The sequence below is a fragment of the Mus caroli genome, unplaced genomic scaffold (assembly GCF_978045245.1).
Source record: "Mus caroli unplaced genomic scaffold, Mus_caroli_1 scaffold_7, whole genome shotgun sequence".
In the NCBI taxonomy this organism is placed as follows: Eukaryota; Metazoa; Chordata; class Mammalia; order Rodentia; family Muridae; genus Mus; species Mus caroli.
In genome coordinates, this window is record NW_028227262.1 from 135,628,300 (window position 1) to 135,641,245 (window position 12,946).

A 12,946-nucleotide genomic window follows, 5' to 3' on the forward strand; every position below is an offset into this window, starting at 1 on the left:
TTCAGAAGCTTTCAGCATCTGGGTTCCCTAGAGCCTGAGAACCAGACAACCTCAGCCTCCCTGCAGATCCTGGGACCCCTGAGCCAGCTCCAGCTGTTCACGGGACCTCAGACCTCTCCCCTGGCCTGGAACAGTGTCATGCGGCTTCCCATAGCCCAACACCAGCCCTGCGGCCAGCATATGGTAAGCACAATCAAAACTCCCATGTCTTGCCTCTCTAAGCAGCCGGAGCCCTGTGGCAGTGCAGATGCAGAACCCCACATAACACTCCAGATCACTCACCTGATTTCCTGGCCAGTGGGTTTCCAGGGAGGGAGTGATGTGGCTTTATTCACAATACCAGGTCCTAAATATAAAACTAATAAACAAAAGACATTATTTTGTGTCTCAGAATGCCTCTTTGAATCTAGAATAGATTTTCTACGGTCTCACTCTAGTTACAAACTGATATTCTTCCTTACATTATTGAATAACGAGATGATCTCATTCACATCACTCCAAACATTTTATGAATGATGTAACTATTTTTTAACTTCAAACATTAAAAGAAACACATAAAGCAGGCGTCGCTCCAAGTTCTTCCATGTAATCTATGTTGATTGATAGTATTAATGCTCTACTGTGTCTAGAGTCTACACTGTCCATTTTCTGGAGAGCCAAATTCTTGTGAGATTTCTTGTCACCGTGGAAGAAAAAAAATAGAAGAAAATAAAAACCCCACTTCGAATATCTGTTCTTTATAAAAAAATAAAAATAAAAATAAAACTCTAGGCCATCTGACTTGCTATGCTCTGCATCATGCCTTCCATGTCATTACAAATACTGATAACAGGGTGAGTACAGAGCTAGAGAAGTCACTGAGTTAAACCCAAAAACAGAAACCACACAGACCACATTTTTAAACCATAATCTTTTAAAACAAGGCCCAAAGTTATTTTCATTTTATTTTAAATTTATGAAGACTTTATTACAAAGAACTTGTAAATTGTAATATTTAATAATAAAAGTAATATTTTTATAATTTTAAATCCCCAGATATTCTTTTAAATAATTATTGTTCAAAGCAAAACTATAATGGGAGATATTTAAAAAGCAACGTGAACAGGACCAATATATACCAAAGCATATGATGAGCTTTCAAGTATGCCTTCATATGTAATATGACATGTTAAAAGTCTGTTCATCATTACTTAAAGTGTTGAAAGTTAGAAACAATTTAACAACAGTGGTTACTGGTCAAATTTAAGTTTTATTTTGAAATGGCCCAGTTAAAAGTTCACAGTAAAATATCATATGAAAAATATAATATGTGAAAATATAGCACTGATGAGATAAAATGTACAATATCCAAAGAGTTGGAATGAAATGGGAAGTAAAGGAGAGAAACAGCAATGTTCATAAGAATATAAGAACGAAGGCCAGACACACTTTCTATAGGTTAGAGCACTGTTGCAAAACACTGGATCTGACATAGATGTGTTCTAAAATGTCATCTTCTCATCAAACTAAAATTAATCTACTAAAACAGATCTAGTTGAGCACATATCACACATTTTGTCTGTCAATAGCCATGATATGGTCAAATAATTGGTTTTCTAGAAATGTAGATGCCAGTAAATACATCTTAAGAACAAGAACTTAAAATGGGTGCTCCATATATGGCATATCTTGCTCTGATTCTCAGAAAATAATTCCTATGAGAAAAGTGCAAGTTAATAGCATAAATTAATTTAAAAAGAGAACGTGAGTTTTTTCTAATGAAACAATTCTGTAGTTCACATCAAACATTTATATTAACCTTTTTATTTTAGCTTAAAACTAAGTCTGCAGTAGTCAAAAATAGCTATGAAAATTACTGCTATTTCACAAGAGATCCAGAATTCACACTAACCCTCACTTTTTAATTTATACTGAGTATCAATTATTACAGTCACTGCTAGGATACATACACTCTAAGCCATAAACCAAATCGAGTTCTGTAGAGATCCATAGCATTAGAAATCTTTGTTTGCCTGATTTTCAGCAGTCGTGGGATGCATTCATGGGAAGTACTAGCATGATCCCTGAGCACCAAAAATAATGCAGAAAGAAAATAGATGAGAGTTTTCTGAAAGTTCATTATTCGTAATTCATTTCAGGAATATTCACAGAATTAGTGATCAATGAAGATAAATGTTACTTTTGTGACTCTCCTTAGAGATCTTCATAATTGGCCTGCCAGAAAATCTCCAAAAGCTAGAAATTGTCATTCCCTGGCATTTTCCTTTCTTCTTCACTCATACAAGAAAATGTACTCAAGAAAGCCAATAGATCCAGGCCTAGTTAGTTTATTGTAGACAGATTAAAATCTAGCAATACAGACTTCCTTAACATTCTATGTGTAGTAGGCTGACCAATGGCTGCACAGTGAATGTATAGTAACCACGAGTATATCAGGCTACACAGTAAAATGGAATCACAGTTTAAGAGGGAATTAAGGCTTCTTACCAGGTGAACTCTTGCATTATCTGGGTGTGACCCATAGAGCACATGAGTCCTTATATATGAAACAGAATGTCTGAAAATTCAGAGTTAGAGAAGAACCAGTTACTGCTGGCTTTGAAGAGTTAAGACAGCCTCGAGCCCTGGCAGCAAATAAAAAGACTTTTTCTTTGCTCCTCAAGAAGAATCCATTGGCCAACATCTTGACCTTACTGCCAAGACCTGCATCAGATTACTGACCTCCAAGATGGTGAGATGAAAAAACATGCATCACGGGGCTGGAGAGATGGCTCAGTGGGTAAGAGCACCCGACTGCTCTTCCGAAGGTCCAGAGTTCAAATCCCAGCAACCACATGGTGGCTCACAACCATCTGTAACAAGATCTGACTCCCTCTTCTGGAGTGTCTGAAGACAGCTACAGTGTACTTAAAATAAATAAATCTTAAAAAAAAAAAAAAAGAAAAAGAAAAACATGCATCACTTAAGCCACCAAAGATATGGAAGGTTGTAATAGCAGTAATAGGAAACCAAATACTGATCACAATGAAAGAGGTGTAGCAATCAAATCTCTAAGTAAAATAAACCTAGGGTTTTGTTGATTCTGTACATGGGATCCATGTAGACAGAAAATGATGGTCTCATGTAGCTACAGCCCTTTGAAAATTAAATAAGCTATTAGTCAGGGAATGTAAAAAAAAAAAAAAAACAATTCCAGAAATTGTACTTTTAAAAATAAATCTACTTATTGTCAAGCTAAGCATTAACTAAACTTTCTTTGATGGGTCCCACTTAGAAAACAAGACAAATATCAAAGAACCTTAAATATAAGTGTTCTGCTGAATGTTTTTAAATTTTACAATTTTGTAAACATTTGCCTTGTTTCCCTGATCCTATACATGTGTTTTTCCCTTGGCAATGTAGATGTTAATTTTGTATGCAACTTGACTGGGTTAATGATTGTATTTGTATTTCCAGATGAGAGGCTGAAAAAGAAAGAAAAAAACATAAATGTGGACTGAGAGGAAATTCGGTCTCCCCTCTGTCTTCTAATTCAGATATCTTCCATCTTTTGTTTCAGAGGGGAACTCAGGCTAGAACATATGCCATCAGTTCTTCTAGCTCTCTGACTAAATGATTATAGATTATGGGACTAGTTAGCATTCATAAATATGTAAACCAATTATAATAAACGTCTCTATAAACAGTAGTATATCTGAATGAAAAAACTGAATATATTATGCCTTATATACTGTATATGTGTATATACTAATACATGCTACATCATGTGTGTGTGTGTGTGTGTATGTGTGTGTGTTCATGCCATTTATATTTCTCTTTAAAACCTAATAAATGTAGAGTGATGTAGAAAGTGACTCTTAATGGCAAACCAAAAAATACAGAGAGGCAGATCCCATGAGATCTCCACCAAGATAAGAAAGCAGTAAGGGACTGAAGAAAAGGTAGCATGGTAGGACTTGAGTTATGAGTTTTAAAACCATCCTCTGAGGATTTTACCAGAGCACCTGGGGGAGAAATCTTGGTTCCCTGACAACTCAGAGACTAGTCTGCACAGGTGAGAATGTGGACTACAGAAGCTACACAACTTCTGGGACAAGAAGAAGTGATAGCTTCTGGGGCAGACCCCATTTAGGGCTCCAGACATCCAGGCACCTTCCCTGCCAGATGAGAGGTGTCCTCCCCACCTGGGAGGGCTTTGCCAGAGCACCTGGGGGAGGCATCTCTGATCCTGGATCTCTCAGTGACTAGTCTGTGCAGGTGAGAGTGCAGACTACAGAAATGACACAGCTTCTGGAATAGGCCCTGTTTCAGGTCTTCATCTTCGGCCAGGAGGCAGGTCTGAATGCCAGATATCTGTGCACCTTGCCTGCAAGAGGAAAGCTTGTCTACAGAGAGTACTCTGACCACTGAAACTCAAGAGAGAGCTAGTCTCCCAGGTCTGCTGACAGAGGATGTCAGAATCACAGGAGGAACAAGCTCCAACCAGAGACAACAATAACAACTAACTACAGAGATCACCAGATGGTGAAAGTCAAATGAAAGAATCTTACTAATAGAAACCAAGACCACTCACCATCATCAGAATCCAGCACTCCCACCTTAGCCAATCCTGGATACCCCAACACACCAGAAAAGCTAGACCTGGATTTAAAAGCATATCTCATGATGATCTTAGAAGACATCAAGAAGGACTTTAATAACTCACTTAAAAAAAATACAGGAGAACACTGCTAAAGAGGTAGAAGTCCTTAAAGAAAAAACAGGAAAACACAACCAAACAGGTGATGGAATTGAACAAAACCATACAAGACCTAAAAAGGGAAGTAGACACAATAAAGAAAATGCAAAGTGAGACAGAGCTGGAGATAGAAACCCTAGGAAAGAAATCTGGAACCATAGATGTGAGCATCAGCAACAGAATAAAAAAGATGGAAGAGAGAATCTCAGGTACAGAAGATTCCATACAGAACATGGGCACAACAATCAAAGAAAATGCAAAATGCAAAAGGATCCTAATTCAAAACATCCAGGAAATACAGGACACAATGAGAAGACCAGACCTATGAATAATAGGAGTAGATGAGAATGAAGATTCTCAATGTAAAGGGCCAGCAAATAGCTTCAACAAAATTTTAGAAGAAAACTTCCCAAACCTAAAGAAAGAGATGCCCATGAACATACAAGAAGCCTACAGAAATCCAAATAGACTGGACCAGAAAAGAGATTCCTCCCAACACATAATAATCAGAACAACAAATGCACTAAATAAAGAGAGAATATTAAAAGCAGTAAGGGAAAAAGGTCAAGTAACATATAAAGGAAGGCCTATTAGAATTACACCAGACTTCTCACCAGTGACTATGAAAGCCAGAAGATACTGGACAGGTATTATACAGACATTAAGAGAACACAAATGCCAGCCGAGGCTACTACACCCAGCCAAACTCTCAATTACCATAGATGGAGAAACCAAAGTATTCCGTGACAAAACCAAATTCACACATTATCTTTCCATGAATCTAGGCCTTCAAAGGATTAAAAAAAAAAATGCAAGGATGGAAACTACGCCCTAGAAAAAGCAAGAAAGTAATTCTTCAACAAACCTAAAAGAAGGCAGCCACAAGAACAGAATGCCAACTCTAAAAAAAAATATAAAAGGAAACAACAGTTACTTTTCCTTAATATCAATGGACTCAATTCCCCAATAAAAAGACATAGACTAACAGACTGCCTATACAAATAGGACCAAACATTCTGCTTCTTACAGGAAACCCATGTCAGGGTAAAAGACAGATACCACCTGAGAGTGAAAGACTAGAAAACAATTTTCCAAGCAAACATTCTGAAGAAACAAGCTGGAGTAGCCATTCTAATATCAAATAAAATCAACTTCCAAACCAAAGTTATCAAAAAAGACAAGGAGGGGCACTTCATACTCATCACAGGTAAAATCCTCCAAGAGGAACTATCAATTCTGAATATCTATGCTCCAAATGCAAGAGCAGTCACATTCATTACAAAAACTTTAGTACAGCTCAAAGAACACCTTGCACCTCACACAATAATAGTGGGAGAGTTCAACACACCACGTTCATCAATGGACAGATTGTGGAAACAGAAACTAAACAGGGACACAGTTAAACTAACAGAAGTTATGAAACAAATGGATTTAACAGATATCTACAAAATATTTTCTCCTAAAACAAAAGGATATATCTTTTTCTCAGCACCTCATGCTACCTTCTCCAAAATTGACAATATAGTTGGTCACAAAACAGGCCTCAACAAAAGAAAAAAATTGAAATTGTCCCATGCATCCTATCAGATCACCATGGACTAAGCCTGATCTTCAATAACAAAATAAATAATAGAAAGCCAACATTCACGTGGAAACTGAACAAAACTCTTCTCAATGATACCTTGGTCAAGGAAGGAATAAAGAAAGAAATTAAGGACTTTTTAGAGTTCAATGAAAATGAAGCCACAACATACCCAAACTTATGGGACTCAATGAAAGCATTCCTAAGAGGAAAACTCATAGCTCTCAGTGCCTCCAAAAAGAAACTAGAGAGAGCACACATTAGCAGCTTGACAACACACCTAAAAGCTCTAGAACAAAAGGAAGCAAATTCACAGAAGAGGAGTAGACCACAGGAAATAATCAAACTCAGGGGCGAAATCAACCAAGTGGAAACAAGAAGAACTATTCAAAGAATCAACCAATCAAGGAGCTGGTTCTTTGAGAAAATCAACAAGATAGATAAACCCTTAGCCAGACTCACTAGAGGGCACAGGGAAAGCATCCTAATTAACAAAATCAGAAATCAAAATGGAGACATAACAACAGATCCTGAAGACATCCAAAACACCATCAGATCCTTCTACCAAAGGCTATACTCAACAAAACTGGAGAACCTGGATGAAATGGAGAAGTTCCTAGACAGATACCAGGTACCAAAGTTGAATCAAGATCAGGTTAATGATCAAAACAGCCCTATATCCCCCAAAGAAATAGAAGCAGTCATTAATAGTCTCCCAACTAAAAAAAGCCCAGGACCAGATGGGTTTAGTGCAGAGTTCTATCAGACCTTCAAAGAAGATCTAATCCCAGTTCTTCACAAACTATTCCACAAAATAGAATCAGAAGGTACTCTACCCAACTCATTCTATGAAGCCACAATTACTCTGATACCTAAACCACAAAAAGACCCAACAAAGATAGAAAACTTCAGACCAGTATCCCTTATGAATATTGATGCAAAAATCCTCAATAAAGTTCTTGCTAACCGAATCCAAGAACATATCAAAACAATCATCCATCCTGACCAAGTAGGTTTCATCCCAGGGATGCAGGGATGGTTCAATATACGGAAATCCATCAACGTAATCTAGTATATAAACAAACTCAAAGACAAAAACCACATGGTCATCCCCTTAGATGCGGAAAAAGCATTTGACAAGATCCAACACCCATTCATGATAAAAGCCTTGGAAAGATCAGGAATTCAAGGCCCATACCTAAACATGATAAAAGCAATCTACAGTAAACCAGTAGCCAACATCAAAGTAAATGGTGAGAAGCTTGAAGCAATCCCTCTAAAATCAGGGACTAGACAAGGCTGTCCACTTTCTCCATACCTATTCAACATTGTACTTGAAGTCCTAGCCAGAGCAATTCGACAACAAAAGGAGACCAAAGGGATACAAATTGGAAAAGATGAAGTCAAAATATCACTTTTTGCAGATGATATGATAGTATACATAAGTGACCCTAAAAATTCCACCAGAGAACTCCTAAGCCTGATAAACAGCTTCGGTGAAGTAGCTGGATATAAAATTAACTCAAACAAATCAATGGCCTTTCTCTACACAAAGAATAAACAGGCTGAGAAAGAAATTAGGGAAACAACACCCTTCTCAATAGTCACAAATAATATAAAATATCTTGGTGTGACTCTAACTAATGAAGTGAAAGATCTGTATAATAAAAACTTCAAGTCTCTGAAGAAAGAAATTATAGAAGATCTCAGAAGATGGAAAGATCTCCCATGCTCATGGATTGGCAGGATCAACATTGTAAAAATGGCTATCTTGCCAAAAGCAATCTACAGATTCAATGCAATCCCCATCAAAATTTCAACTCAATTCTTCAATGAATTAGAAAGTGCAATCTGCAAATTCATCTGGAATAACAAAAAACCTAGGAGAGCAAAAACTCTTCTCAAGGATAAAAGAACCTCTGGTGGAATCACCATGCCGGACCTAAAGCTTTACTACAGAGCAATTGTGATAAAAACTGTGTGGTACTGGTATAGTGACAGACAAATAGACCAATGGAATAGAATTGAAGACCCAGAAATGAACCCACACACCTATGGTCACTTGATCTTCGACAAGGAAGCTAAAAACATCCAGTGGAAGAAAGAAAGCATTTTCAACAAATGGTGCTGGCACAACTGGCAGTTAACATGTAGAAGAATGTGAATTGATCCATTCCTATCTCCTTGTACTAAGGTCAAGTCTAAGTGGATCAAGGAACTTCACATAAAACCAGAGACACTGAAACTTATAGAGGAGAAAGTGGGGAAAAGCCTTGAAGATATGGGCACAGGGGAAAAATTCTTGAATAGAACAGCAATGACTGGTGCTGTAAGATCGAGAATTGACAAGTAGGACCTCATGAAACTGCAAAGCTTCTACAAGGCTAAAGACACCATCAATAAGACAAAAAAACCACCAACAGATTGGGAAAGGATCTTCACCTATCCTAAATCAGATAAGGGACTAATATCCAATATATATAAAGAACTCAAGAAGGTGGACTCCAGAAAGTCAAATAACCCCATTAAAAAATGGGGCTCAGAACTGAATAAAGAATTCTCACCTGAGGAATACCGAATGGCAGAGAAGCACCTGAAAAAATGTTCAACATCCTTAATCATCAGGGAAATGCAAGTCAAAACAACCCTGAGATTCCACCTCACACCAGTCAGAATGGCTAAGATCAAAAATTCAGGTGACAGCAGATGCTGGCGAGGATGTGGAGAAAGAGGAACACTCCTCCATTGTTGGTGGGATTGCAAGCTTGTACAACCACTCTGGAAATCAGTCTGGCAGTTCCTCAGAAAATTGGACATAGTACTACCGGAGGATTCAGCAATACCTCTCCTGGGCATATATCCAGAAGATGTCCCAACCGGTAAAAAGGACCCATGCTCCACTATGTTCATAGCAGCCCTATTTATAATAGCCAGAAGCTGGAAAGAACCCAGATGTCCCTCAACAGAGGAATGGATACAGAAATTATGGTACATTTACACAATGGAGTACTACTCAACTATTAAAAAGAATGAATTTATGAAATTCCTAGCCAAATGGATGGACCTGGAGGGCATCATCTTGAGTGAGGTAACACAATCACAAAGGAACTCACACAATATGTATTCACTGATAAGTGGATATTAGCCCAAAATTTAGGATATCCAAGATATAAGATACAATTTGCTAAACACATGAAACTCAAGAAGAATGAAGACCAAAATGTGGACAATATGCCCCTTCTTAGAATTGGGAACAAAACACCCATGGAAGGAGTTACAGAGACAAAGTTTGGAGCTGTGATGAAAGGATGGACCATCTAGAGACTGCTGTATCCAGGGAATCCATCCCATAATCAGCTTCCAAACGCTGACACCATTGCATACACTAGCAAGATTTTGCTGAAAGGATCTAAATATAGCTGTCTCTTGTGAGACTATGCCGGGGCCTAGCAAACACAGGAGTGGATGCTCACAGTCAGCTATTGGATGTATCACAGGGCTCCCAATGGAGAAGCTAGAGAAAGTACCCAAGGAGCTAAAGGTATCTGCAACCCTATTGTTGGAACAAAATGATGTACTAACCAGAACCCCGGAGCTCTTGTCTCTAGCTGCATATGTATCGAAAGATGGCCTAGTCGGCCATCAATGGAAAGAGAGGCCCATTGGACTTGCAAACTTTATATGCCCCAATATAGGGGAATGCCAGGGCCAAAAGAATGGGAATGGGTGGGTAGGGAAGTGGGGGGCGCTATGGGGGACTTTTGGGAAAAAAAAAAAAAAAAAAAAAAAAAAAGAACAGGAATTCAAGGCCCATTCCTAAACATGATAAAGCAATCTACAGCAAACCCATATCCAACATCAAAGTAAATGGTGAGAAGCTGGAAGCAATCGCACTAAAATCAGGGACTAGACAAGGTTGCCCACTTTCTCCCTACCTATTCAATATAGTAGTTGAAGTCCTAGCCAGAGCAATTCGACAACAAAAGGAGATCAAGGGGATACAAATTGGAAAGGATGAAGTCAAAATATCACTTTTGCAGATGATATGATAGGATACATAAGTGACCCTAAAAATTCAACCAGAACTTCTAAACATGATAAACAGCTTCAGAGAAATAGCTGGATATAAAATTAACTCAAACATGTCAATGGCCTTTCGCTATACAAAGGATAAACAGGCTGAGAAAGAAATTAGGGAAACAACAACCTTCACAATAGTCACAAATAATATAAAATACCTTGGCATGACTCTAACTAAGGAAGGGAAAGATCTGTATGAGAAGAACTTCAAGTCTTTGTAGAAAGATCTCAGAAGATGGAAAGATCTCCCATGCTCATGGATTGTCAGGATCAATATAGTAAAAATGGCTATCTTGCCAAAAGCAATCTACAGATTCAATGCAATCCCTATCAAAATTCCAATTCAATTCTTCAATGAATTATAAAGGGCAATTTGCAAATTCATCTGGAATAACAAAACACTTAGCATAGCAAAAACTCTTCTCAATGATAAAAAAAAAAAAAAAAAAAATCTGGTGGAATCACCGTGCCTGACCTAAAGCTCTACTACAGAGCAATTGTGATAAAAAACAAAACAAAAGCAAACAAACAAAAAAAATCAAACAAAAAAATACTGCATGGTACTGGTATAGCGACAGAAAAGTAGACCAATGGAATAGAATTGAAGTCCCAGAAATGAACCCACACACCTATGGTCACTTGTTCTTTGACAAGGGAGATAAAACCATCCAGTGGAAAAAAGACATCATTTTCAACAAATGGTGCTGGCACAACTGGCGGTTATCATGTAGAAGAATGTGAATTGATCCATTCTTATCTCCTTGTACTAAGGTCAAATCTAAGTGGATCAAGGAACTCTACATAAAACCAGAGACATTGAAACTTATAGAGGAAAAAGTAGGGAAAAGTCTCGAAGATATGGGTACAGGGGAAAATTTTCTGAATAGAACATCAATGGCTTGTGCTGTAAGATGGAGAATCAACAAATGGGACCTCAAAAAATTGCAAAGCTTCTGTAAGGCAAAAGACACTGTCAATAAGACAAAAAGGCCACCAATCGATTTTGAAAGAATCTTTACCAATCTTAAATCAGATAGGGTAATAATATCCAATATATATGTATATATATTGGATATATACATGTATACATATTGGATATTAGTACCCTATAATAATAATATATATAATATATTATATTATATATATATATATATATATATATATATATATATATATATATAAAGAACTCAAGAAGGTAGACTCCAAATAATCAAATCACCCCACTAAAAAATGGAGCTCAGACCTAAACAAAGAATTCTCACCTGAGGAATACTGAATGGCTGAGAAGCACCTGAAAAAATGTTCAGCATCCTTAATCATTAGGGAAATGCAAATCAAAGCAACCCTGAGATTCCACCTCACACCAGTCAGAATGGCTAAGATCAAAAATTCAGTTGACAGCAGATGCTGACATGGATGGAGAGAAAGAGGAACACTCCTCCATTGTTGGTGGGATAGCAAGCTTGTACAACCACTCTGGAGATCTCATTGGCAGTTCCTCAGAAAATTGGACATAGTACTACCGGAGGATCCCGCAATACCTCTCCTGGGCATATATCCAGAAGATGTTCCAACTGGTAAGAAGGACACATGCTCTACTATGTTCATAGCAGCCTCATTTATAATAGCCAGAAGCTGGAAAGAACCCAGATGTCCCTCAACAGAGGAATGGATACAGAAAACATGATACACTTACACAATGGTGTACTACTCAGCTATTAAAAAGAATGAATTTATGAAATTCCTAGGCAAATGGATGGACCTAGAGGGTATCATCCTGAGTAAGGAACCCAATCACAAAAGAACTCACATGATATGTACTCACTGATAAGTGGATATTAGTCCAGAAACTTAGAATACCCAAGAAACAAGATACAATTTGCAAAAGAACGAAGACCAAAGTGTGGACACTTTGCCCCTTTTTAGAACTGGGAAAAATACACCCATGGAAGGAGTTACAGAGACAAAATTTGGAGCTGAGATGAAAGGATGGATTTTCTAGATTCTGCCACACCCGAGGATCCATCCCATAATCAGTCTCCAAATGCTGATACCATTGCATACACCAGCAAGATTTTGCTGAAAGGACCCTGATATAGCTATCTCTTGTGAGGCTATGGCGGGGCCTGGCAAACACAGAAGTGGATGCTCACAGTCAGCTATTGGATGGAACACTGGCCCCCCAGTGGAGGAGCTAAAGAAAGTACCCAAGGAGCTAAAGGTGTCTGCAACCCTACAGGTGGAACAACATTATGAACTAACCAGTACCCCCTCCCCTGCCCCCCAGAGCTTGTGTCTCTAGCTGCATATTTAGCAGAAGATGGCCTGGTTGGCCATCATTGGGAAGAGAGGCCCCTTGGTCTTGCAAACTTTATATGCCTCAGTACATGGGAACACCAGGGCCAAGAAGTGGGAGTAGGTAGGTAGGGGAGTGGGGGAGGAGGGTATGGGGGACTTTTGGGATAGCATTTGAAATGTAAATGAAGAAAATACCTAATTAAATAAAAAGTCAAAAAGTAAATAATAATAATAATAATGAACCCCCC

At 38.1% G+C, this 12,946-nt stretch overlaps 1 long non-coding RNA gene across 2 annotated transcripts in view; it reads right to left on the reverse strand.

The window, feature by feature from the left end:
- Positions 1 to 12,946, reverse strand: part of LOC115031335 (uncharacterized) — a 179,036-nt gene that overhangs the window by 76,590 nt on the left and 89,500 nt on the right. For both annotated transcript variants that reach the window (XR_003836964.2, XR_015047695.1), the window contains one exon: positions 283 to 358. This is a non-coding gene — a long non-coding RNA (uncharacterized LOC115031335). The remainder of the gene's footprint in view (positions 1 to 282; positions 359 to 12,946) is intronic.